This window comes from Protopterus annectens, chromosome 8.part1, assembly GCF_019279795.1.
Source record: "Protopterus annectens isolate FY-2018-M chromosome 8.part1, PAN1.0, whole genome shotgun sequence".
NCBI classification, from domain to species: Eukaryota; Metazoa; Chordata; order Ceratodontiformes; family Protopteridae; genus Protopterus; species Protopterus annectens.
In genome coordinates this window covers 498,510,723-498,537,595 of record NC_056742.1, presented here as the reverse complement: position 1 = coordinate 498,537,595, position 26,873 = coordinate 498,510,723, and the positions used below count along the sequence as shown (strand labels likewise).

The window sequence follows — 26,873 nt, the reverse complement described above, 5'->3', positions numbered from 1 at the left end:
GTCCTAATGAGACATATAATATTTCTGTTTCAGCATCTCAACATATGTCATGCTTTAGAGAACAAGGTAATTATGGAAATAGCAAAGTGAGTTATTTGATGCAATACACCAACGATGTCTTAGAGCTTAAAAATATAATTAGAAGACATTGGAATGTGTTAACCATGGAAGAAACAATTAGAAATGTTGTTGGTGATAAACCTATTTTCATGTTCAAAAATAGTGATAACCTTAAGAAAATATTTAATTATGGTTATAATAAAATAGAACATGGTCCCACTTCAAATCTATTGAATAAAGGTAGTTTTCCATGTGGGAGATGAAAATGTGCCCCTATATCACAGATGTGCAAATGTTTGAACATCCCTCTGGTTATTTCAAGTTCGAACCCAGATTTTTTGCTAATTGTGACAAAACTTGATATATTTGGCGACATGTCAAAAATGTGAAGCATTTTACATAGGTCTAACTAAAAGAAAATTTAAGGAAAATTTACAATCACATCTATGACATTAGAAAAAAGAATGAATTAAATGCTTTGGCGAAACATATTTGCACAAATACAGGTCACAATTTTAAATTTAGGGTTTTGCAGGTTGCCACTCAAAGCTTGAGACTGGGTGACAACCTCAACTATTTAGCTAAATTGGAACTTGAGTGGATATTTCAGATAGGGGCACATTTACCACCGGGTCTAAACCTTTATGTCTCTATGAAACCAATTTTAGGTGATAGTATCAATAGATCAAGTATTTCATTAACCACAATAAAATATGTTAATATATTGAGCATGCATAGACAAGAGTTTTAATTGTATAAAAATATATTACTTTTAGAATCAATTATAGAATGACGTTATTCTGTATTCATATTAATGTAGTTATTATAGCATAGGATATTTTTTGATTCTTTGATTTATAAATATATATATACATTTTGTATACATCAATGGCATTGCTAGGTCAATATTTAAAGTGAGACATCAGTTTACTCTCAACACAGTGTCTTTAGGTATTGATCATATTAATTGCAGTTATTTATTAATGTTATTTACTAACGCTATCTATTAACATTATTATTGACCATGAATTTTAGCGTTACGATTATGTTTACATTTTGTCTATTCAAGCATAAACATTATACTTAGTTGCTTTAGAGATGCAGATGACATTAATGTCATTGCTAGGTCAATATTTAAAGAGACATCAGTTTACTCACAACAGTGTTTTTAGGTATTGGTCATATTAATCGCAGTCATTAATGTTATTTACTTATGTCATTAGTTATTGACCATGTACTTTAGATAAAAGCGTTTAATTATGTATGTAGTTTGTTTTGTTTGTTCAGTATAAAACATTATATTTAGTTGCTTTAAACAGAAAAGTCGAAGATTTGAAAACACAGCAATTGAGATTGAGCTATTTAACACGTGATACGTTGCATATTTATTCATTTTGGTTTTAAAACGCATCAAATATACAATGTATGTATTGTTTTGCTTTGTTTTTATATCAAATCATCATTTGAGAAGGTTGATTGAGAACAAATGAAATTGCAAGGTAATGTCTCGTAAGGGAATTTTGCATGTAGCACTTTAAAAGCTTTGAGTGCTCTTACAATGATTGTTCTGTTTTAAATATTTAATTAATTAGTTAATTAGTGATAATTGAGGTTGCTATAAAAGATTTTATAGTTTGTTATTTAGTAGATCTGAAGAAGCGTGCAGTAAGCACGTGAAAGCGCTAATCTTTTGTTCCATGGTTAAATAAAGCTGCATTTGGTTTTTTATGAAGACATTTCCTCTTCATGGTGACTTACAGCATATTTTTATCTTCAGTTATTCTTTTGTCTTGGCTGTTGAGTGCTTTGGGAGGTTGGTGGTATTATTGTTTTATACCAGTTATATATATTCAAAAGTAATCCAAGCAAGGCAGGCAGTCTGTTTCCAGTCGAAAACCCTTTAAGTACACAAACAAGCGATCCAAGTAAAACAAAAATAGAATAATTTCCTCACAAGCTTTCTAAATATATATACTCTTAATCAGGCATGGGAGTGGTTTATTGTGCTGTAAAACAAAGTGTTATTGGTACACATGTTAAATTCACATCCCTTCCCCCATCAGTGTGACATTCGAGCTGGTCCTGCCCTACCTAGTAGCTGTCATAATATATAGCCCTAATGTACTTCAATGGTACATCTTAAACCAAATTATTAAGTAGATTATCAAGTCTGTGATGACTTAATCTACTTCATTTGGTTAAATAAGATGTACTATTAAAGTACATTAGGGCAATATATTATGACAGCTACTAGGTAGGGCAGGACCAGCTCGAATGTCACACTGATGGGGAAGGGATGTGAATTTAACATGTGTACCAATAACACTTTTACAGCACAACAAACCACTCCCATGCCTGATAAAAAGTATATATATTTAGAAAGCTTGAGGAGATTACTCTGTTTTACTTGGATCGCTTGGCTGTGTACTTGAAGGATTTTCAACTGGAAAAAGACGGCCTGCCTTGCTTGGATTACTTTCGAATACTTAGTAATGCTGTAGAATATATTTTCTGCTACTTTTTGACTTGACGAGTTTGTTCGCTACTTCTACTACTATTGTCTGATCTGATTAATATACAGTGATTAACTAGAAATATATGGATTGAAAATCTTCCACACAAGTTTCTTACACTGTTTTGATCCATGAACAAAACATTTTCCACTTATCAGCATAGGATTTTCTAGTACTGGGCTGTCTGGCTTCACGTAGGACATCCAGGACCTGTTTGTTTAGGCTGGCCACTGAAGTCAAGGAATAAGCCAGGCTGCTAGGATCAGGGTCTGCAACTGTGGATGCAAGAACTCTCCCTGCTGCAGAGTCAGGAGAATTGGAATCTGGGGGGGTGCCATGGTGGCAATGGGGACAGACTGTGCAGTAGTGGGTACCAGTGCTGCGTGGCCAGTCTAGGGCAAACAGGATTGCCCTTGGTCTTTCCTCCCTTATCTTGAGTAATACTCTTGTATGAAGAGGTAGAGGGGGAAATAGAGAGGTTTGCCCACTGGAAGGGCTAGGGCATCCACTTTTAGGCCTTGCTTTGAGGTTCCCTGGTGCAGAATTTGCTGAGCTGGTGGTTGTAGGGGGAGGCAAATAGGTCCACCTTTGGGGTACCCCATTTTTGGGTCACAAGGCTGGAGGTGTTGTGGTTTAATTGCCACTCATGTGGGTCTACGAGAATTCTGCTTAGGTAGTCTCCCAGAGTTTTGCTTGCCTGGCAGGAATAGAGCTTGCGGGTGAACATGCATGGCTGAGGCAGTGTTCCAAAGGGTCACAGCGAGCCTGCAGAGTGGGTAAGAGTGCATTGCCCCTGCTTGTTGATGTACCACATTACTGTGGTGTTGTCTGTTTTGATTGGTAGAGCCTCCGGAGAGCAGAGATCTGAAAGCTCAGAGCTTGCAGAACAGCTAGCATCTATTTTTGGTTGATGTGCAGATGAATTTGATTTGGGCTCCAGTGGCCCTGAATGCACCTGCCATCCAGGTGAGCACTCCAAGCATAGTCTGATGCATCTGTGGTTAGGGTCTGGGCAGCGTGGGGTTGTGAAAAGGGTAGTCCCTTGTTGTGGTTGCATGCTGCTGCCCACAAAAGAATCTTTTTAGACAAGGTATCATAGGTATAGTTTCAAGGACCTGAGAATGACAACACCAAAGGCTTTTTAGGTACCATTGTAGTTTCCTCATATGCAGTCTGGCATGTGGAATGAGTAGAATGCAGGAGGCTGTGAACCCTAGAGCTTGCAGGATTTTCCTTGTGGATAACTGGGTTCTGGTGGCTAGTTGAGAGAAGTAGCCTGTCAGGTAGGCTTGTTTTTCTGGAGTAAGGAATGCCATCTGTGATGCTATGTCCAGGCTTGTTCCCAGGAAAACAATTTGACTGGGGACTAGTTCGGATTTCTTTTTGATAGTGTACCCCAGTGAGGTTAGTAGGTTCTTTCCAAATGCCAGGTGCTATAACAGCTTTTCCTGACTGCCTGAATCAGGCAGTCGTCCAAGGGTAAATTTGAATATTTCTTTGTCTGCAAAAAGCAATGGCTGGAGCCAGGCACTATGAAAACTATGGGAGCAGTGGATAAGCCAAGGGAAGTGCAGAGAAAGTACAGTTGTGTACCTACCATAAATGTAGATGTTAGAGTGTATTCACAGTTGGCAATTACAATTGGGTTATCCTGCTGGCAGGCTACCCGCAGTCAGCCTGAGATCCAAAGTCTAGGTGCGGCATCAGTTGCTGTCGCCTCCTCCCTGACGTCAGTGCGCCAGGGGTATAAAAGATGCAGCTGATGCCATTTTCTTCAGTTTCTTGCCCCAAATGTCAGGTGCCCCTAAAAAGGTAGGCTAAATTATACCAACAAGCATGCATACACAAATTTTCCTTCATCTACATGCAAACACACCCCATAGGTTGTATAGAGTAGAGTACAGACAAATCCCAGCAAAGGAAAAGGGGGGCGGTGGGAAGGTAACCTGGACTGCAACAGTGAATACACGAACATCTACATTTATGGTAGGTACACAACTGTACTATGTTCATCATGTTTCACTGTTGCAGTCATTACAATTGGGTTGAATCCCAAAGCTAAGGTTGGGAGGCTGGTGCTAAATAGGATTAGGAGAGGCTATGAGGCCCTGCAGAACTGCAGTGGCAAAGCCTGCCCTGGATTTAGAGTAGAGGTAAGTGATGGTGCTTTGTAAAAGTGTGCACTGAACTCCAAGTTGCAGCCTCTAAGATGTCTTTGGTTGGAACTCAGAGGAAGGTTGCTGAAGTGGCTGCTGCTCTGGTTGAATGTGGCCTAATGCCCTTAGGCACTGATTTGCCATGCTGTGAACAGAACCAAATGCAGTGGCCTATCCACTCTGAAAAAGTCTGCTTTGAGATAAGCTTTCCTTGTGATACTGCAGCATATGCCACTAGAAGTTGTTCAGTCTTTCTGAAAGCTTTGGTTCTCGGTCCAGGTAGAAGCGTAGCTGCCTGTGAATGTCCAAAGAATGCAGAAGTCTCTCACCCTTATTCTGTGGGTTTGGATAAAAGGTAGGCAAATGAATTGTTTGGTTAAGGGCCACACTGGGCACTACCTTAGGCATAAATGTATTGTTTGTCCTCAGAGAAACCCTGTCAGGATGGAAAATGATAAAAAGGTTCCACAGCCATGAGTGCCTGTAACTCTGAAACAGGTCTAGCATAGGTTATTGCTAGGAGCAGAGCTGTTTTCCAGGATAAGAATTTTATATCAGCTGCAGAGGCTGGCTCAAATGGAGGCAGTGTGAGTTTTTCCAAGACATAGTTGAGGTCCCATGCAAGTATTGGTGCTCTCCTTGGAGGTCTTATGTTTTTGGCCCCTCTGAGGTACTGCCTTAGTAATGGATGAGAAAAAAATAGGTTGTTCTGTATTGTAATGAGCTGAAATGGCAGAGAAATGAATTTTAATTGATGAAAAGGAAAGGCCTTTATCCAGCATCTCAAGTTAAGTACTGCAAAATCTGAGGAATATTTTGAACAATCGTGCCAATACCTTGTGCCTGGTTCCAAGCACAAAAACTTCCGTTTTTCTGCATAAGATTTTCTGGTGCTAGGCCTCCTGGCCTCAAACATCCACCACCACTTTGGACAGAGGTGAGTCTTGAATGGCTACATTATCCTCTATGCTGCCAGGTTTAAGGTCCCAAGTTGGCTGTGCAGTATCTGTCTTGTTGGGTCAATAAGTGAGGAATTTGAGTTAAGGTCCAAGCTGGGCACTGAGACAAGCTCTTTAGGATTGGGTACCAGTGCTGGTGGGCCAGTCTGGGGCAATCAGTATAATTTTTGGCTTCTCGTCTGACTGAGTACCACCTTGGGGAGGAGAACCAGAGGAGGAAATGCATATACGGTTAGGTTTTTTCAGCTGAATGAGAGCATCCACTTTCCATGCTTGCTTGTGATAAGTCCTTGTGCAGAATCTCTGTAGTTGGCAGTTTAGAGGGGAGGCAAATAAGTCTATGTCCAGGCATCCCCAGTTCCTTGTTTTCATACTGAAGACTTGTGGATCCAATTTCCACTTGTGGGGATCTATTAGGTTTCTGCTTAGCTTGTCTGCCAGAGTATTTATCTTTCCTGGCAGGAATTGTGCTTGCAGATGTACTTGGTAAATCAATGCTGTGTCCCACAAATTCATGGCTAGTCTGCAGAGGAGGTAGGAATATGTGCCTCCCTGCTTGTTTATGTACCACATGACTAGTACTGTCAGTCTTCATCAGTAGTTGTCCTTGAAGTAGATCCTTAAAGGCTGTCAGGGCATTTTGAACAGCTAGCATCTTTTTGATTGATATGTAGATGCATTTGACTTGTGGACCATGTGTCCTGAGGACATCTTCTGGACATATGGGCCCCCCAGGCATAATCTGATGCATCTGTTGTCAATGTCTGCCTGGCTGTGGGTAAGGTGAACGGCTATCCCGTGTTGTGGTGACAGGCTTTTGCCCATCGAAACTCCTGTTGTAGGTAGGGGATGAGGGTAATTATTGTTCCCAGGTTGTGGCAATGTTGAATCCAAACACTTTTTAGGTACCACTGAAGTTTCCTCATATGCAGTCTTGCATATGGAATTAGCAGAATGCAGGATGCCATGAAGCCCAAAGCCTGCAGAATTTTTCTTGCAGATAACTGGTCTTTGTTGCCAACATTTTGAAATATAGTCAGTTGTCTGTCTGGCATGAGATAAGCCATCTGGGCAGATGTATTTAAGCTTGCATCCAAGAATCTCTCGAGGGTATGAGTTTTGATTTCTTTTTGTTTACTGTGTACCCTAGACCTGTTAGTAATCTTTATAAGTGCCAGATGCTGTAGCAGAATGCCTGTTCTCTGCATGAATAAGGCAGTCCAAGTAAGGATATATTTGTATTCCTCTGTCTGCAAAATGCAATTACTAGTGCCAGGCAATTTGTAAAGACCCTGAGCGCAGTAGACAAGGCAGTGCAGAGAATTGGTAGTGCATTTAGCCAGCTATACATCTGAGGCATCTTCTGCATGACTGATTGGGACATGCAGGTGTGCCTCTTAGGTCTAAAGTCACAAGCCAAGCCTTCTTGCCCAGGATGGGCAGAAGCTGCTGCAGAGTTAACATTTTGAATTTTGGAATATCCAGAAATGTGTTTAGGATAGACATGTCCAGTATTTGTCTCCAGGCTTTGTCCTTTCTGGGCACCAAGAATAGCCTCGAGTAAAATCCTAGTCCCTGCTCTTGCTGTGGTACTTGCTGAATGGCCCTCATGTCCATGAGGGATGAAACTTTTGTGCCTCTGCCCATTGATAGAGTGGCAGGTCTGGCATACCGTTTGGCCTTGGAAAGGTGTGAAAGTGGAACCTGTAGCCTTGTGATAAGATATTCAAGACCCATTTGTCCTGGGTGATCATGTGCCAATTGTGAAAAATGTGCTAGTTTTCCCCCCAAAGGAGCTGCCAGAAGATAAGTGCTTGGTGCTGGCAGGGGAAGTCATTGAGAGTTTCCCCGTACGGCTGTGATTTTTCCTCTCTGATTTTGGAGGTAGAAGCACCCCATTGTTTAGACCTGTATGACCCTTGTGGGTGTGATCTGCCTCTGGGGCTTCTGCCTCTTTGTGGCCTGACACTGGAAAGGACCAATTCTTTGCAGGTCAGTTCCTGCTAAATCTGGGAGGCTGTACCTGTAAGAAATCCTTGATTGTTTGCATAGATTTAGCTTTGCCCTCCATTTTCTTCAACACCTCTTCTGCTTTAACACCAAACAAGGTATCATGCTGTAAAGAAGCATTTAATAGTTTTGCTTTAACATGATCGGGCAGATTCTGTTCTTTTAACCAAGCATGCCTCCTAATGACAGAACCCATAACAGCAGCCCTGCCTCCAGAGAATCAAAACCACATTGCAAAGTATGCTTTCCCACTTGTTCAGCTGCATGCAATAAATCCTGCATTGTTTTCTGCACATTCTGAATGTCAACATTTTCTGTTTAAGCAGTGACATAAGATATTGCTGATATTTAAGCATATGAAACTGACAATTTAAAGCTGTTACAGCCAAGGTAAGTATAAATCTTTTCCCCCCATCTATCCAGGGCCCTAGAATCCCTATCAAAGGGGATAGTTTTTTTTGCAGTGGAAGCCTTGACCCCTTTGGGACCCAGAGAAAGTTTCTGGGTTAGCAGCAGGGTTTTTATAAAGAGATTTATGTGAATTCAGGAACCCTGTAGTATCTGTCTGGCTTAACAGGAGCTGGTGGTAGAGAGTCAGGAGACGGACCAGACTCTGAAAATACATCTACAGTGTGTAAAACAGGAGGAATAGCAAGGGGCCTGTGCTGAGGTAATAAAAGGAAGTCTGAGCCTTTTTTTGTATTCTGAGTACTTGGCTCTCCCAGTGGAAATGCTCCCTCACAATATGCAGGGTCTCCCCAAAAGAATAATCCTCAGGAGGAGAGGCTGAAGGGATAGATTTTTCAGCATCTGAATCCTCATAGGGAGGAAGAGAACATTCCTGTTCAGAAGAGGAATCAGAGGAAATAGAAACCTGATCTGAAGATTCATATTCTACCCCTTGCCTAGGCCTCTTATTAGGAGTGGGATGAGAACCCCTGATCAAAGTAATTAGGTCTTTGGCCATTTTAAACATCTGTTTTTTTAGGCATGGAGGCCTGTCCAGGATATTGCTGTACTTGTTTATCTTTAGAGCTGCTTTAGTCTTTGAAGCTGAAGTTGGTTTCACATAACTGTGTACGCCTGAAAACACACTCAGAAGCCGATGCCTGCTCAGCGGCTCCAGACCCAACCGAGGGAATAGTTTGAGTGTCCAATACCTTGAGCTTCCAGCGGCCTAGTCTGCTCTACGTGGGAATCCGAAGTGGCCTGTGGCTCTGAGGTAGCGGGTATCAGGGGCTGTGAAAGCACACTAGAACCGGCGATAGGCCTAGCGGGAGCCTAGTCGGTTTTGGACCTCGGATGCCCGTCTTTCTTTGCGCTTTTTATAAACTCTGGTAGTCAGCTGTTCCAACAGCATTATATAATTAAATTTTCTGCCAAAGTAATGAAATGCAAAATCGTACCAACGCTTAGTGCGTTGGTTAAATCTAGCACAAAACCGACAACTAGCAATGTTATGGTCAGGGCCTAGACAAGGAATACAAGAATGAAAATCCTTGAGGTATTTGCTTCCCACAAGAGATACAATTAACTTTTTCTAACATCAGTCTGGAGCAAGAAAAAAAGTTACCCCAATGGGGTACTTGGCTTTAATGAAGACTTCGGATCTGAAATTCGAATTTGAAAATATCAGGAGTCTGCCGACCGGCATTTGCGAACTGCTTTTGCTTTGGGCAGCGTGCGGCAAGAAAAACTGAAGAAAATTGTGTCGGCTGCATCTTTTACACCCCTGGCGCACTGTTAGGGAGGAGGCGACAGCAACAGATGCCGGACCTAGACTTTGGAACTCAGGCAGACTGCGGGTAGCCTGCCAGCAGGATAACCCAATTGTAATGACCCTCAAAAGCAGATGCCTGCTCAGCGGCTCCGGATCCATCTGAGGGAATAGTATCCGAGGCTCCAATACCTCGAGTTTCCAGTGGCATGGCAGACTCCACGTGGGAGTCAGTAACTGCCTGAGACTCTAAAGTAGCGGGCGTCAGGGGCTGTGAAAGTGCCTCACTGAGAACTGGCGACTGGCTTAAGAGAAACTTTGTTGTCAGTTTTGGGCCTCTGTTGTTTCTCTCCTTTTGAGTTTGTGAACTCAGGTAGGACGGCCATCAGACATTTCTGGATAATTAAACTGGTGTCCACAACAGTTTAAAGCAAATTCATACAGACGCTTAAGTGCGCTGGTTAAATCTAGCACAAAACAGACAATCAGAAATGTGATCAGGGCCTAGGCAAGGAATACAGTAAGAATGAAAGTCTTATGAGGCATTTGCTTTCCACAAGAAATACAATTTACTTTTTCTGACATCAGTCTGGAGCAAGAAACAAGTTTCCCCAACGGGGTACTTAGCTTTATTGAAGACTTCAGATCCAACACAAAAATCTCCGGATCGGTCGACCGGCACTTGTGAACTGCTTCTGCTTCAGGCACCACGTGGCAAGAAAGACTGAAGAAAATACAGTTTTGTACCTACCACAAATGTAGACGTTAGAGTGTTCACACTGCTGCAGTCATTACACTTGGGTTATCCTGCCATCAGGCGGTCCCGCAGTCGGCCAGAGTTCCAATGTCTTGGTCTGGCATCAGTTGCTGTCGCTTCTTCCCTGACGTCAGTGTGCCAGGGGTATACAAGATGCATCTGACGCCATTTTCTTCAGTTTTTCTTGCCCCAGATGTCAGGTGCCCCCAAGTAGGTAGGCAATACATATTGCTAATAAAATAATAAAAACAATACCTTCAGTTACCAGCAAATACACCCCAAAGGTTGTATAGGATAGTAAGGTATAGATAAGTCCATCTAGTTGAGGGGATGGAGGGAGAGTAACCTGGACTGCAGCAGTATGAACACCAACATCTACATTTATGGTAGGTACAAAAGTGTACTATGTTCGTGTTACACTGCTGCAGTCATTACACTTGGGTAGAATCCCAAAGCTAAGGTTGGGTGGCTGGTCTATAAAGTTAGGATTGGCTACGAGACCCTGCAGACCTGCAGTGGCAAATCATGCTCTGAATTTAGAGTAGAGGCAGGTGCTAATGCTTGGTAAAGGTGTGCACTGAACTCAAGTTGCAGCCTCCAAAATTTCCTTGGTAGGTACTCCTCAGAAAGGCTGTTGAAGTGGCTGTTGCCCTGGTGGAATGTGGCCTAATGTTATTTGGGACTGATTTTCCATGCTGTGTAGCAGTAACGAATACAGTGTTCCATTTGATATAGTCTGCTTTGAGATAGCCTTGCCTTGTGATCCTGCAGCATATGCCACAAACAGTTGCTCAGTTTTCCTGAAAGCTTTTGTTTTGTCCAAGTAGAAGCGTAGCTGCCTGTGCATGTCCAAAGAATGCAGAAGTTTCTCCCCTTCATTCTGGGGGTTTGGATAAAAAGTTGGCAAATGGATGGTTTGGTTAAGAGCCACACTAGAAACCACCTTTGGCATAAAGGTAGGGTTTGTCCTTAAAGAAACCCTGTCCTGATGAAAAATTATAAAAGGTTCCACTGCCATTAATGCCTGTAGCTCAGACTCTTCGTGCTGAAGTTACTGCCAGGAGCAGAGCAGTTTTCCATGATAAAAATTTTAGATCGGCTGTATTGGCTGGCTCAAAAGGTGGCAGGGTCAGTTTTTCCAAAAAAAATTGAGGTCTCAAGTTGGTGCTCTCCAGGGCGGGCTTGTTTTTAGCCCCTCTGAGGTACTGCTTTAGCAAGGGATGAGAGAATAAAGGAGGATCCGTGTTGTAATGTGCTGAAATGGCAGAGGGGTGGATCTTAATTGATAAGGATATGCCTCTGACCAGCATCTCAGTTAAGTATTGTAAAATCTGAGGGATGTTTGGAACAAGAGGGTCAAGGCTTCGAGCCTGGTTCCAGGCGCAGAATCTCTTCCATTATTCCGAGTAAGCTTTCCTGGTGCTAGGCCTCCAAAATGACATCCATAACAGCTTTAGAGAGAGGTGTTGCCTGTTTGACTAATGAATCTGCCATGCAGCCTGATTTAGGGTTTTGAGCTGACCATGCAGGATCAGATTGTTTTCTTGAGCCAAAAGGTGTGGAATTTGAGGCAAAATCCATGGTAGGCCTTATGCCAAGTTCCTTAAGATAGGGTACCAGTGCTGGCGTGGCCAGTCTGGAGCAATCTGGATCATCTGTGGTTTTTCTTGTCTGGCTTTTAGGAATACCTTTGAAAGGAGAGGCAGTGGCGGGAAGGCATAAACGTTTAGATTTTTCCAGCTGAACAAAGGAACATCCACTTTCCATGCTTGTTTGTGATAAGTCCTTGTGCAGAATTTTTGTAGTTGGCAATTCAGTGGGGAGGCAAAAAGATCTATGTCTAGGCATCCCCATTTTTGCATTACCATGCTGAAGATTTGTGGATTCAATTTCAATTTGTGAGGGTCCATATTTCTGCTTAGTATGCCAGAGTATTTTTCTTTCCTGGCAGGAATTGTGTTTGCAGGTGAACTTGATACGTTAGAGCAGTGTTCCACAAGGTCATGGCTTGCCTGCATAGGGGATAAGAATGAGTGCCCCCTTTGTCCGTCTTTCATTGCCCTGGATGCAGAAGGTCCTTGAAAGCTGTTAGGGCATTTTGAACAGCCATATTTGATTGATATGAAGATGCATCTGGTCTGTGGTCCACTTGCCCTGAATGCATTTTCCTGCCATGTGTGCTCACCAGGCATAATCCGAGACATCTGTTAGAGTCTGCCTGGCTGTGGGTTGGGTAAAAGGCTGACCCTTGTTTAGTTGACATGCCTGTGCCCACCATCGAAACTCCTGATGTAGGCAGGGTATCATTGGTATTACTGCTTCTAAACTGAGTGTCGAATCCAAACACTTTTTAGGTACCACTAATTTCCTCATATGCAGTCTGGCATATAGTATTAGTAGTATGCAGGATGCTATGAATCCCAGGGCCTGCAGAATTTTTCTTGCAGTGAGATGGGACTTTTTTTGCCAGTAATTGAAAATATTGAGTTAGTTGAACTTGTTTGTCTGGCGTGAGGTAAGCCATCTGGGCCATTGTATTTAAGCTGCCACCCAGGAATATAATTTGTTGTGAGAGCACTAGTTTTGACTTTACTGTGTACCCTAGAGGAATTAGCAACCTTTTTACAAACACCAGATGCTGTAGAAGAATGTCCTTTATCTCTGCTTGACTGAGGCAGTCGTACAGGTATGGATATATTCGAATTCCTTTTTGTCTGCAAAATGCAATTACTGGTGCCAGGCACTTTGTGAAGACTCTGGGCACAGTGAAGACCCTGGGCGCAGTAGATAAGCCAAAGGGCAGTGCAGAGAATTGGTAGTACACTGTACTAGCTTTGAATCTGAGGTATCTTCTGCAATTTTGTCTGATAGGGACATGCAGGTATGCCTCTGAGGTCCAGAGTAACAAGCCAAGCCTTCTTGCCCAGCATGGGTAGAAGCTGCTGTAATGTCAACATTTTGATTTTCGGAATATCCAGGTAAGTATTTAGAATTGAAAGGTCTAGTATGGGCCTCCAGGCCTTGGCCTTTCCGTGGACCAGGAAGAGTTGAGTAAAATCCTTGTTCCTGTTGTGCTACCACATGTCCAGGAGGGCTGAAATTTGTTTTTGTGCCTCTGCCCATCGATTTTGTGGCAGGAGTGGCATTCCTTTTAGCCTTGGTAAAGTATGAAAGGGGAACCTGTGTAACCTTGTGACAATATTCAGAACCCATTTGTCTTGGGTGATTGTTTGCCAGTTTTGAGAAAAAAGTGCTAGTTTTCCCCCTAAGGGGGCTTCCAAAAGGGAAGTGCTTGGTGCACGAAGGGGAAGTCATTGTGACAGTTTCCTGTAAGGTTGTGACTTGTCCTCACCTCCTTTTGGGGTTGAGATGCCCCAGTGTCTGTGAGCCTTGGGGTTGAGATCTTGACACTGGAAAGGACCAATTCTTTGTTGGCCAATTTCTGCTAAATCAAGGTGGCTGTACCTGTAAGAAATCCTTGACTGTTTGCATAGATTTAGCTTTATCCTCCATTTTCTTTAACACCTCTTCTACTTTAACACCAAACAAGGTATCGTGCTGTAAAGGAGCATCCAATAATTTTGCCTTAACATAATCGGGTAAACTGCTCTTTTAACCAAGCATGTCTTCGAATCAGAACCTGTAACTGTGGCTCTACAAGAGGCCTCTAAAGAATCAAAACCACATTGCAGAGTGTGTTTTCCCACCTGTTCAACTGCATGCAATAAATCCTGCATTTTTTTACAATCAGGAGCTTCTGAGCTTGCAAACATTTTCTGTTTTAACGGAGCCATTAAATATTGTTGGTACTTAAGCATGTGAAACTGGCAATTTAAAGCTCTTACTGCTAAAGTTGCAGAAGTGTATACTTTCTTCCCCCCATCTATCCAAAGCTCTGGAAGCTGTCAGAAGGTACTGGCTTTTTTGCAATGGAAGCCTTAACCCCCTTTGGACCCTGGGAAATAGTTTCTGGATCAGAAGGGTTTTTATAAAGAAACTTCGAGAGTCTGACTAAATACCTATCTGGCTTGGCTGGTGCAGGGGGCAAAGAATCAGGAGATAAGCTGGATTTAGAGAACACATGCACAATATCTAGCACAGGAGGAATAGCCAGGGGCCTGTGCCTGAGACAATAAAAGGAAATCCCTGAGCCTTTTCTTGGACTCAGAGTAATCCTGACTTTCCCAATGGAAATGCTCCCTTCATGGTATGCAAAGTTTCCCCAAAAGAATAATCCTCAAGAGGAGAGGCTGAAGGAATAGATTCTTCAGCATCAGAGTCCTCATAGGGGGTAGGGAGTATCCCTCGTCTGAGGAGGAATAAGAGGAAATAGAAACCTGATCAGAGGAATCAGTCTGTATCCTGCCTAGGCCTTTTCTCAGGAGGGGGATGGGAACCCCTGATTAGAGTAATGAGGTCTTTGGCCATTTTAAGCATCTGTTTCTTAGGCATGAAGTAACTGTCCAGGAGAATGCTGTACTTGTTTTTGTCTTTAATGGTACTTTTGTCTTGGCTGTTTTAATGGTAAGTTGTGAAGGTCTGAAAACACCCTCCGAAGCCAATGCCTGCTCAGCGGCTCCGGACCCATCTTGAGGGATTAGTTTCCACAGGCTCAATACCTTGAATTTCCAGAGGCCTAGTTGTCTCCACGTGGGAGTCTGAGGCAGTCTGTGGCTGAGGTAGCGGGCGTCAGGGGCTGTGAAAGCACCTCACTGAGAACTGGACTGGCCTAGAAGAGGTTTTGTCGGTTTTGGACCTCAGATGCCTGTCTTTATCCTTGTCCTTGCGTTTTTCGGTATTGCGGTAGTCGGTTGATCCAACTGCGTAGAATAATTGAACCTTCGGCCAAAGTAGTGCAAAGCAAAATCAAAACTTCTTTTTATAGTGCATTTGTTAAATCTAGCACAAAACCGACAACTAATGACGTCGTGATCAGGGCCTAGGCATGGAATACAGTAAGAGTGGAAGTCCTTATGAGGTATTTGCTTCCCACAAGAAATACAATTAACTTTTTCTGACATCAGTCAGAGGCAAGGAAAAAAAGTTTCCCCAATGGGGTACTTAGCTTTATTGAAAACTTCGGATCTGAAATTAGACTTTGAAAATCTCAGGAGTCGGCCGACCGGCACTTGCCAACTGCTTCTGCTTTGGGCACTGCACGGCAAGAAAGACTGAAGAAAATGGTGTCTGATGCATCTTCTATACCCCTGGCACACTGACGTCAGGGAAGAAGCAACAGCAATCAACGTCGGACCAAGACTTTGGAACTCTGGCAGACTGCGGGACCACCTGATGGCAGGATAATCCAAGTGTAATGACTGCAGCAGTGTAACATGATGAAGATCTGTATCGGCTGCTTCTTTTATACCCCTGATAACCTGACATCAGGGAGGAGGCAACAGCAGCCGACGCAGGACCCAGGCCTTTGGAATTCAGGCCGAGGGCAACCTGCCAGCAGGATTACCCAAATGTAATGACTGCAACAGTGAAACATGAAGATGAGGTCTATATCTGGGCTTCACTTGCTTGTCAACATGTTTAAAATCCTTGGTTCCAGTTTCCACTCGTGTGGGTCCATGAGGTTTCTGCTTAGTTCGTCTGCCAGTGTATTTAGTTTTCCTGGCAGGAATTGAGCTTGTAGATGCACTTGGTAGCTCAGGGCTGTGTTCCACAATGCCATGGCTAGTCTGCAGTGGGAGTAAGAATGTGTACCCCCTGCTTGTTTATGTACCACAACAGTGGTGTTGTCCGTCTTTACCATTAATTGTACTGGAAGAATGTGGTCCTTGAAGGCTGTCAGTATTCTGTACAGCTAACATTTCTTTTTGATTGATATGCAGGTTTATTTGACTTGGGTTCCATTTGCCCTGAATGCACTTCCCTACCAGGTGAGCCCCCCATGCATAGTCTGATGCGTATGTTAGGGTTTGGGCAGCAGGGGGTAGTGTGAACGGTAATCCCTTGTTTTAGTGGCAGGCCTCTGCCCAAAGGAACTCTAGGCGTAGGCAAGGTATGATAGGAATCACTGTTTAGATCCTGAGAACGTTGACACCATAGGCATTTTAGACATCATTGTAGTTAACTCATATGCAGTCTTGCATATGGAATTAGAAGAATGCAGGAAGCCATGAACCCAAAAGCTTGTAGAATTTGCCTTGCAGATGAGCATATTTTTTGTGGCAACTTATTTGAAGTAGGTTGTCAAATGAATGTTTCTCTGGCATAAGGAAAGCCATTTGGGAAGTTGTATTCAAGCTTGCTCCCAGGAATATAATTTGTTGACAGGGTACCAGGTGTGATTTTGTTTATGGTGTACCCCAGACAAGTTAGCACCCTATGTACAAATGTCAGATGATTCAAAAGCATGTCCTGGCTTTCTGCCCAAATTAGACAATCGTCCAGGTATGGGTACATTTGAATATCTTTGCCTGCAAAATGCAATGACTGGAGCTAGGCACTTTGTGAATGGCTTGTCTATTGTTCCCAGGGTAAAGGGGAGTGCAGAGAGCTGAGGCATGTAGCCTGCTTTGAAGCATAGGTCTCTTCTGCAAGATTCTGATTGGGATGTGCAGGTATGCTTCCTTTAATGCTAGTGTTGCCAACCAGACATCTTTGCCTAGCACAGGGAGCAACTGGTGAAGAGTCAGCATCTTGAATTTTGGAATCAACAAAAAGGTGTTTAGAGTAGACAGGTCCAGGATAAGACGCCATGAAGTCTTTTCTGGGTACCAAAGCCTTGAGTAAAAACCTTGTCCCTTTTCCTCTTCTGGTACCAACTGAAGAGCCCCTATGCTTGTGAGAAAGTACTTGTGTTTGGGCCTCTGCCCACTGTTGTGGGGGTAGGTCTGGCCACCTGCTTGTTGGTAACACGTGGAAGTAAAATCTGTATCCCTGGGACACTATTTAAAACCCATTTGTCTTAGGTAATGAGTTCCCAGTTCTTTGCATGAAGAGCAAGCTTTCCTCCCAAAGGGGAAGTCAGTTGGGAAGTGCTTGGCAGTTTTAAAAAAGTCATTGAGACAGTTTACCATAGAGGGGAGTTTTACTATCCCCAGACTTGGAAGTGGAGGCCTCCCCATTGCTTAGTCCTGTGCATACCCTGGGTCTGAAGCCTGGAAGCTCTGCTAGATCTGGGGGGTTTGGACTGAAGTTCTGGAAGAGGCAGGAAAGTACCAATTCTTGGTAGACCAATGCCTACTAAACCTTGGAGGTTGTATTTGTAAAAAAAGTTTGCATAGATTTAGCTTTTTCCTCCATCTTTTTTAGAACTTCTTCTGCCTTGCTGCCAAACAGGTGGTCCAGGTTTAAGGGAGCATCCAGTAATTTCACATTAATATGATCTGGCAAGGATTGCTCCTTAAGCCAAGCATGCCTTCCAAGTACAGACCCAGTTACAGCAGCCCTGCAAGATGACTAGTGAATCAAAACCACATTGCAAAGTATGTTTTCCAACTTGTTCAGTTGAATGCAGTAAATCCTGTAAATCCTTACTTTCAGCACAATCAGGAATCATTTTCTGTTTAAGTAATCAATAGGTTGCTGATACTTTAACATATGAAACTGGCAGTTTAAGGCCCCAACGGCTAAAGTTGCAGAAGTGTAAACCCTTCTTACCCCATCTATCCAGCTCCCTGGAGTCTCTATCAGAGGGAGTAGGATTTTTGGCAGTAGTAGCTTTAATGCCCTTGGGTCCCTGTGAAATGGTCTCAGGATCCACAATAGGATTTTTGAAAAGGAACTTTAGTCAGGAACCTTGTAATATCTCAGGTTTTCTGGGAGCAGGAGGTAAAGACTCAGGGGACAAGCTAGATTCCGAAAGGCATCAATGTCTAGTACAGGAGGTATGGCTAAAGGCCTGTGCTGGGGCAGGACCAAAATCCCTAAGCTTCTTTTTAGAATCAGAAATCCTGACTTTCCCAATGAAAATACTCGGAGGAGTATGCAAGGTTTCACCAAAAGAAAAATCCTCCGGGGGGATGCAGAGGGAATAGGGTCCTCAGCATCAGAATCCTCAGGCAGATAAGGGTAAAACCTGGTCAGAGGAAACAAAATTCAGAATCTTGGTGAGAAGCATCATAAGCAAACTCAGTCCTAGGTCTTTTAACGGGGGAAGGTTGGCTTCCCTCGATTAGAAGTAAGATCTTCAGCCATTCTTATTTACTGTTTAGGCATAGCCTGGCCATGTGGTCTAGGCATCAGTTTTCTTAGACATGGTTAGAGTTTTAGGTCTTGAAGATGGTGTCTGTTTAATATGCTCGTCAGTAGGCCTTAATACACCCTCAGAAACTGGTGCCTGCACAGCAGCTCTGGACCCATCCAAGGTAGAGACATCCGCAGGTTCCACAGTTGAAACATCTCACGGCATACCAGACTCCGAATGGGTCTCAGTAGATGCCTGCATATCTGAAGTAGCAATATCGGGGGCTGCATTAGCACCTCACTGACTGCCAGCAAACTGGCGACTGGCTTAGAAGCGTCATCGGCAGCTTTGGACCTCAGCGGCCTGTTTTTTTCAGAATGTCTGTAGTCTGATGGCTTGCCAAAGACATATCGGGATAATTGAACAGAGCACCAAAATATTTAGAGGCATAAATATACCAACATAGTTTGTGGTTTAAGTAAGGCACAAAACCGACAAAGGTACGTTGTGGTCAGGGCCTAGTCAAGGAATACAGTACGAATGAAAATCTGAGCCATTTGCTTTCCACAAGTAATGCAATTATTTACTTTTACTGACATCTGTTTAGAGGTACTGCGGTGGTGGTGGTGCTGCAGTAGCATTGTCGCCTCACAGTAAGATGTTGTCCTGTTAGATTCTCAGCTAGAGCGTCTTGTGTGGAGACTAGCATGAATGGGCGTACCTTTGTTGAAGGTGATGCGTCAGGGCTGGTAACTCTGCACGTAAAAACCTACTGCCAATCATTAGTGGACCGGAGTTGCGCTGTGGTGACCCTTAACCGGGAAAAGCCGAAAGATGCAATAACTCATCAGTTTAGAGCAAGAAAGTTTCCCCAATGGGGTAGTTGAAGACTTCAGTTCTGAAACTCAAAAAATGAAAATTTCAGGAGTCAGCCGACTGGCACTTGCAAACTGCTTCGGGCACTGCACGACAAGAAAGACTGATGTAATGGCATCAGCTGCATGTTTTACACCCCTGACGACCTGACATGGAAGGGACAACAGACGCAGGACCCAAGGCTGTTAATCAGGCCGACTGAGGGCTACTGCAAGCAGATAACCCAAATGTGATGAGTGCAACAGTGAAACAAAATTGAAAGTGGCTACAAAAACAGCCCGACTGCGAATAGTTTTGGATGTTGAACAAGGCACAAAACAGACGTGGGGGACATCATGGTCTGGGCCTAAACAGGTGAAGCAGTAAGAATGAAAATCTCTATGCAGTATTTTCTTTCCACAGGCAAGACAAAGTACAGTTTTGTACCTACCATAAATGTAGATGTTAAGAGTGCTAATACAGCTGCAGTCATAACAGATGGGTTCTCCTGCCATCAGGCAGGTCCTCAGTCGGCCGAATTCCAAAGTCTAGGTCCGGCGTCGGTTGTTGTAGCCTCTTCCCTGACGTCAGTGCGACAGGGGTATAAAAGAACCAGCCGCCATTTTCTTCAGTTTTTCTTGCCCCAGAAGGAAGGAAATACATAAATTTGTGTAATAAAGCAATGCCATATAATCAAAATACAGTAGTTGCAAGCAAATACACCATAAATGAATACCCCAATCAGGTTGTATGAGGAGGTGTTAGCCAATAGGCCTGTCCCAAGAGGGGAAGGAGGGAGGGAAACCTGGACTGCAGCTGTATTAGCACTATCTACATTTATGGTACGTACAAAACTGTACTATGTTCATCGTGCATACAAGCTGCAGTCATAACAGATGTGTAGAATCCCAAAGCTAAGAAAGGGGTGGTAGGCACTAGGTGGAACTAGGAGCCAGGATGCCCTGCAAGACTGCAGTGGCAAAGCCTGCTCTAGTTTTTGAGTATAATGGTAGGTGGTAGTGCTTAGAGAAGGTATGCACAGAACTCCAAGTGGCTGCTTCCAAAATATCTTTGGTAGGAACTCCTCTGAGGAAAGCTGCGGAGGTAGCTGTGGCCCTTGTGGAGTGAGATCTGATGCCTGCAGGTAAAGTTTTACCATGAAAAGAGTAACAAAAGCGTATGCAGTGGGCTATCCATTTTGAAATTGTCTGTTTGGAAATTGGCTTTCCTTGAGCACCTGTAGCATAGGACACAGTTGCTCTGATTTTCTGAATGGCTTTGTCCTGTCCAAGTAGTAATGAAGTTGCCTGTGAACGTCCAAGGAATGTAGTAGTCTTTCCCCTTTGTTTTGTGGGTTAGGATAAAAGGTAGGTAAGTGGATAGTCTGATTCAAGGCTACACTGGATACTACCTTTGGCATAAAGGAAGGGTTGGTTCATAAGGAAACTGTCCTGATGGAAAATGAAAGGTTGCACAGCCATGAGGGCTTGTAGTTTGAAACCCTGCGTGCTGAGGTGATAGACAGAAGGAAGGCTGTTTTCCATAATAAATATTGTAGTTCTGTTGAAGCAGCTGGCTCAAATGGAGGCAAGGTCAGTTTTTCTAAAATGAAGTTGAGGTCCCAAGCAGGTACTGGTGGTTTCCTTGGGGGTTTTTATATTCTTAGCCCGAGGAATGGTCTTGAGAGGATGTGAGAATAAAGGAGGCTCTGTGTTGTATTGTGCAGAAATGGCTGAGGCATGGATCTTGGAGAAGGAAAGTCCACTGAACATCTCAGCTAGGTACTGCAATATTTGAGGTAAATTTAGTACCCAAGGATTCTGGCCCTTTTTCTGATTCCAGGCACAAAACAGTTTCCATTTGGCAGAGTAGGCTTTTCTAGTAGAAGGTAGTCTCACCTCCAAGATTACGTCCTGCACTTCCTTGGAGAGGAGAATCTGTTGGGAAATTAAGAAATCCTCCATGCGGCTAGATTGAGAGTTTTCAGCTGACAATAGTTTTGAAACTGTGCTGGGTCAACAGAAGAGGCACTAGAGGCAGGGTCCATGGTGGGGAATGAGTCAGGCTCTTCAGAAGTGGATACCAGTGTTGTCTTGGCCAGTCTGGAGCAATGAGAATCATCTTTGGCCTCTCTGCTCTGGCTTTTAATAGAACTTTGGGCAGCAGAGGAAGAGGTGGAAAGGCATAGACCGTCAATGTTGTCCAATTGAAAGAGTGCGTCCACTTTCCAGGCCTGTGGATGATGGATCTCTTTGCTACCCATGAAAATTACCAATTGGAGAAATTTTGCTCAAGGACCTATGTCTGGCCATCCCCATGCCTGAATTATCTTTGCGAAAACTTGAGGGTGCAACTTCCAATCGTGTGGGTCTGTTATAATTCTGCTTAGGTTGTCTGCCAGCGTGTTTTCCTTCCCTGGTAGGAATTGTGCTTGAAGTTGGATTTGCAATTCCAGAGCAATGTTCCAAAGGGTCATGGCTAGTCTGCACAGGGGGTATGAATGAGTTCCTCCCTGTTTATGTACCACATCACTGTGGTGTTGTCTGTCCTTATTAATAGCTGGCCTGGATGCAGTAGGTCTTTGAAGGCCATAATAGCCTTTTGTACTGCTAGCATTTCCTTTTGATGGATGTGTAGGTGCTTCTTTTGGGACCATTTGCCCTGAATGCACTGATCTGTCATGTGCCCCCCCTCCCAGGCGTAGTCCGAGGTGTCTGTTGTGATGATTTGATTTGCTTCTTTTGGGACCATTTGCCCTGAATGCACTGATCTGTCATGTGCCCCCCCTCCCAGGCGTAGTCCGAGGTGTCTGTTGTGATGATTTGATTTGCTTGAGGCATGCAGAAGGGGAGACCTGTGTTTCTTTGGCATGCTTGAGCCCACCACAGAAATTCCTTTTGAAGACATGGAATGAGTGGTATAATTGTTTCCAAACTGTGTCTGTGTTGAGACCATAAGTTTTTAGGTACCATTGAAGTTTCCTCATATGCAGCTTTGCACATGGGATCAGGAGGATGCAAGATGCCATGAATCCCAGAGCCTGCAGGATTTTGCTTGCAGTCAGCCTGGTGAAGTTTGCCATTTTTCTGAAGTATTGAGATAGTTGCCCTGGCTTCTCTGGCGTGAGGTAGGCCATCTGGGTGTTTGTATCCAAGCTGGCACCCAGGAAAATTATTGTACAAGAAGGTATTAGTTTTGATTTCTTTTTGTTGACTGTGTAACCCAGAAAGTTCAACAACGTTATTACAAACGCCAGGTGTTTCAGAAGTATGTGCTTGCTGTCCGCTTGATCAGGCAGTCATCCAGATATGGGTATATTTGTATCCCTTGAAGTCTGCAGTAAGCAATTACTGATGCCAGGCATTTTGTAAACTCTGGGCGCAGTAGATAAGCCAAAAGGAAATGCAGAGAATTGAAAATGAGTTGAACCTGCAAGAAATCTGAGGTATCTTCTGCAATCTTGTCTGATAGGGACATGCAGGTATGCCTCCTTGAGGTCCAATGTTACCAGCCAAGACTCCTTGCCCAGCATGGGAAGAAGCTACTGTAATGTGAGCATCTTGAATTTTGGTACGAGTAGATGCATTTAGGATGGATAGGTCCAGAATAGGTCTCCAATCTTTGTCCTTCCTTGGTACCAGGAATAGTCTTGAAAAACCTTGACCTTGTTCTTTTACGGGTACCTCTTGAATAGCTTTCATGTCCATGAGAGCTGAAATTTGTTTTTGTGCCTCTGCCCTTTGATTTTGTGGCAGGTTTGGCATGCCTCTCATTTTTGGAAGGGTGTGAAAGTGGAATCTGTAGCCTCTCTGTCTATAATGTCCAGGATCCATTTGTCTTTTGTGACAATATGCCAATTTTTTGAAAATAATGCCATTTTTCCGCCTAAAGGTGTTGCCATTAAAGCTTTGCTTGGCATGCAAAGGGGAAAGTCATTGTGTCTGCTTTCTGAATGACTGTGATCTATCCTCTCCACCTCTTGGTGTAGGTGCTTGCCATTGTCTGGCTCTAAATGATCCTTGAGATTGCCCTCTACCCCTCGGGCGCCTGTATCTACCTCTGAGGTCTGTCCGTGGCTGGAAAGGCCAGTTTCTGCTGAAACGTGGAGGTTGTACCTGTAGGAAATCTTTCACTGTTTGCATTGATCTTGCCTTTTCCTCCATTTTCTTTAGTACCTCCTCAGCTTTAACACCAAGCAATACATCTTTTTGAAGAGGTGCATCTAGTAATTTAGCTTTGACATGATCTGGTAAGGTTTGTCTGAGCCAACCATGTCTACATATGACAGACCCTGTAACAGCAGCTTTACATGAGGCCTCTAAAGCATCAAAACCACATTGCAAGGTATGTTTACCCACTTGCTCTGCACTATGCAACAAATCCTGCAACTCCTTTACAGCTGGTTGTTCAGGTTGTGTCATTTTGGTTTTCAACTGAGATAACAAAAACTGTTGATACTTTAACATATGAACTGACAGTTTAATGCCCTCATGGTTAAAGTGGCCGAGGTGTACACCTTTTCCCCGCACCTTTCTAAAGCTCTGGAATCTCTCTCCGAAGGTAATGGGTTTTTGGCAGTAGAGGCCTTAATTCCCTTGGGACCCTGTGAAATAGTTTATGGGTCAGCAGCATGGCTTTTGTAAAAGGAATTTGTGTGAATCAGGAACCCGGTAATACCCATCAGGTTTAACAGGAGCTGGAGGTAAGGAATCTGGGTTGAGGCTGGCTTCTGTGTACACATCTAGAATATCCAAGACAGGAGGGATAGCCAGAGGCCTGTGCTGAGGAAGCAAAAGAAAATCAGAGCCTTTTCTTGGAATCTGAGTAATCTTGACCTTCCCAGTGAAAGTGCTCCCTCAAGGTGTGTAAGGTTTCCCCAAAAGAATAGTCCTGCAAGGGGGGGGGGGGGAAGAGACAGAGGGGATGAATTCCTCAGCATCAGAATCTTCAAAAGGGGAATATGAATATTCCTGGTCCTCAGAATGTTCTGAGGTAATAGAGGCTTGGTCTGAGGAAGGGTAGTCTTCCTCCAATCTGGGCCTTCTGTCAGAGGGAGGTTGAGAACCCCTGATAAGAGAAATCAAATCCTCAGCCATTTTGAGCATCTGTTTTTTTAGGCATGGGGCCCTGAGAGTGGCTCATTGGAGCTTGTCTTAGTTTTCATGGCTGCTTTAGTTTTTGTGAAAGCCTTAATGGAAAAAGAGGAAGGCCTGAAGACACCTTGAGAGCTGGCAGGCCTGTCTAAACTCGGAGTTTCCCCGCCAAGGGTGGTGTCTATCTGTAGTCGGAGTGGGTGCCGAGGAGCCTGCGACCTCGGGCACAGAAGACACCGCTAAACAGGCGTCATCGGTACTCGGGGGCTGTGTAGGCACCTCGTTGAGAACCGAAGCACCTGTAGCCGGCTTTAGCATGGTGTCGGTAGAAGTCGCGGACCTCGTATTCCGGTCCTTATCTTTGCGTTTTTTGCTCAAAACAGGAGTCGGAGTATCCGACAATGTAATTAAACTTTTTACCGAAATAGTGTTGGGCGAACTCCGCCCGACACTTAGTGCGTTTGTTGAATCTAGCACAAAAGCGACAGGCCGAGACGTCGTGGTCTGGGCCTAAGCAAGGAATGCAGAAGGAATGGAAATCCTTATGTGTTATTTGCTTCCCACATGAAATGCAATTAACTTTGTCTGACATCGGTCTGAGGCAAGAAAAAAGTTTCCCCAACGGGGTACTTAGCTTTCAAGAAGACTTCGGCTGCAATATTTTTCGTAAATCTCAGGAGCTGGCCGACTGGCACTTGTGAACTGCTTCTGCTTCGGGCACTGCACGGCAAGAAAGACTGAAGAAAATGGCATCGGCTGGTTCCTTTATACCCCTGCCTCACTGACGTCAGGGAGGAAGTGACGACAACCGATGCCGGACCTAGACTTCGGAATTCGGCCAACCGAGGACTCGCCTGACTGCAGGATAGCCCCCATCTGTTATGACTGCAGCTGTATGCACGATGAACATCGGTTAATTTATTCAGACATCAGTTACAGCAAGGGTACTTATTTTTGAAGACTTCAGATCTGAAATTAGAAAATGAAAATTTCAGGAGTTGGCTGACCGCCACTTGCAAAATGCTTCTGCTTTGGGCACCACATGGCAAGAAAGACTGGTGTAATGGCATCAGCTGCATGTTTTATACCCCTGACTACCTGACTTCATGGAAGGAGTGTAAGCAGACGCAGAAATCCGAAGACTTTGATATTCAGGTCAGCTGGTGATGAATGCAACAGTGAAACAATTATCAGAAGCCAGTGCCTGCACAGCAGCTCTGGACCCATCCAAGGTAGAGACATCTGCAGGTTCTGTAGTGAGAGTCTTGCAGCATACTGGACTCCAAACTGGTCTATGTAGCAGCCTGCAAACCCCACTGACGTGGGAATCAGGGGCTGTGAAAGCACCTCATTGTGTACTGGTGAACTGGCGACTAGCTTACCAGAAGCATCAGTGGCAGTTTTGGACCTGTGCAGTCTGTATATCCTTACATTTTCTTGTAAGATCGGTAGTCGGATGGATTACAGACGCCATTTCGGAATACAGAGATAGACAGCGAAAGTATTTAGCTACAATAAGGGCCCAATGACAAATAGTTCAGGCATTGAACAAAGCACAAACCAGCAGCAAGGGGCATCGTGGTCTGAGCTTAAACAGGTGATGCAGTAAGAATGGAAATCTCAGTGGTGCTTGCTTTCCACAAGCGAGACAATTAACTTTTTCTGACATTGCTTAGAGCAAGAAAAAAGGAACCCCAACGAGGTATTTGACTTTAGAAATTCTAAAACTTAAAAAACCTCCAGTAGCAGCCGACCGGCACTCATGCAAACTGCTTCTTCGGGCTCCTAAGCAAGGAAGACTGAGGTAATGGTGTCAGCTGCCTGTTTTTATACCACTGACCAGACGTCAGTCCTGGAGCGACAGCAACCGACAGAAATACTAAGCCTCTGGTATTCAGCCTGAGGGCTACCCCTGGCAGGATAACCCAAGTGTGAGGACTGCAACAGTGAAACAAGAACATCCTTGGTTTTCAAACCTACATGGTTGCATCTTCCAAGACAAATTTTATTCAACTGTAAACCTATTTAAATCCAGGACTAAAGGCAATTCTGTAATTCTTGAAATAAGGAACCATTACCTATTCAGATTATGAATTTCTTATTCGTTTTGTTTGGTTTCTTCCAGCGATTGTGAACACTCAAGGTCACTTACAATAACTCTTAAAAGGAAACAATCTTTCCATCTCATCCTTGCATGGCAATTATGAAGGAACGTACTTTGATTCACAACCTCTAGCAATTGCACTGAAAAGATGTGCCAATGCCTGGCCTAACGACATTTCATAGCAATCGTGCACATTTCATAGTAGTCGTGCACAGTATTACACCAATCGTTGCATGCTTTCTTAAGTAGAACGCCTTCTACCAAGGAATTTCCTAAGGTGCCAACCCAGACATGTGAATCCTTACTAGCTACACAATTTTTGTTTAGTGTACAAACGAGAGTTCTCAAGGCTGATGCAGAACTGTTCTTTGGCATCTTCAAGTTCAGAGACGTACAAAGCTGACAAGGGCAACATGCAAAATGTTGGGCTGTAACAAACTGACATGCATCAAAAATCGGACAACTAAGCTCACAAGTTAAGACGGCATGGATGCAGTTTCAGGTTCCTC

The 26,873-nt window shown here is 43.8% G+C and overlaps 1 protein-coding gene across 1 annotated transcript in view; it reads right to left on the bottom strand.

Moving 5' to 3' along the window:
- LOC122810165 (cadherin-3-like) overlaps positions 1–26,873 on the bottom strand; it is a 1,031,939-nt gene that overhangs the window by 664,825 nt on the left and 340,241 nt on the right. The window lies entirely within an intron of this gene.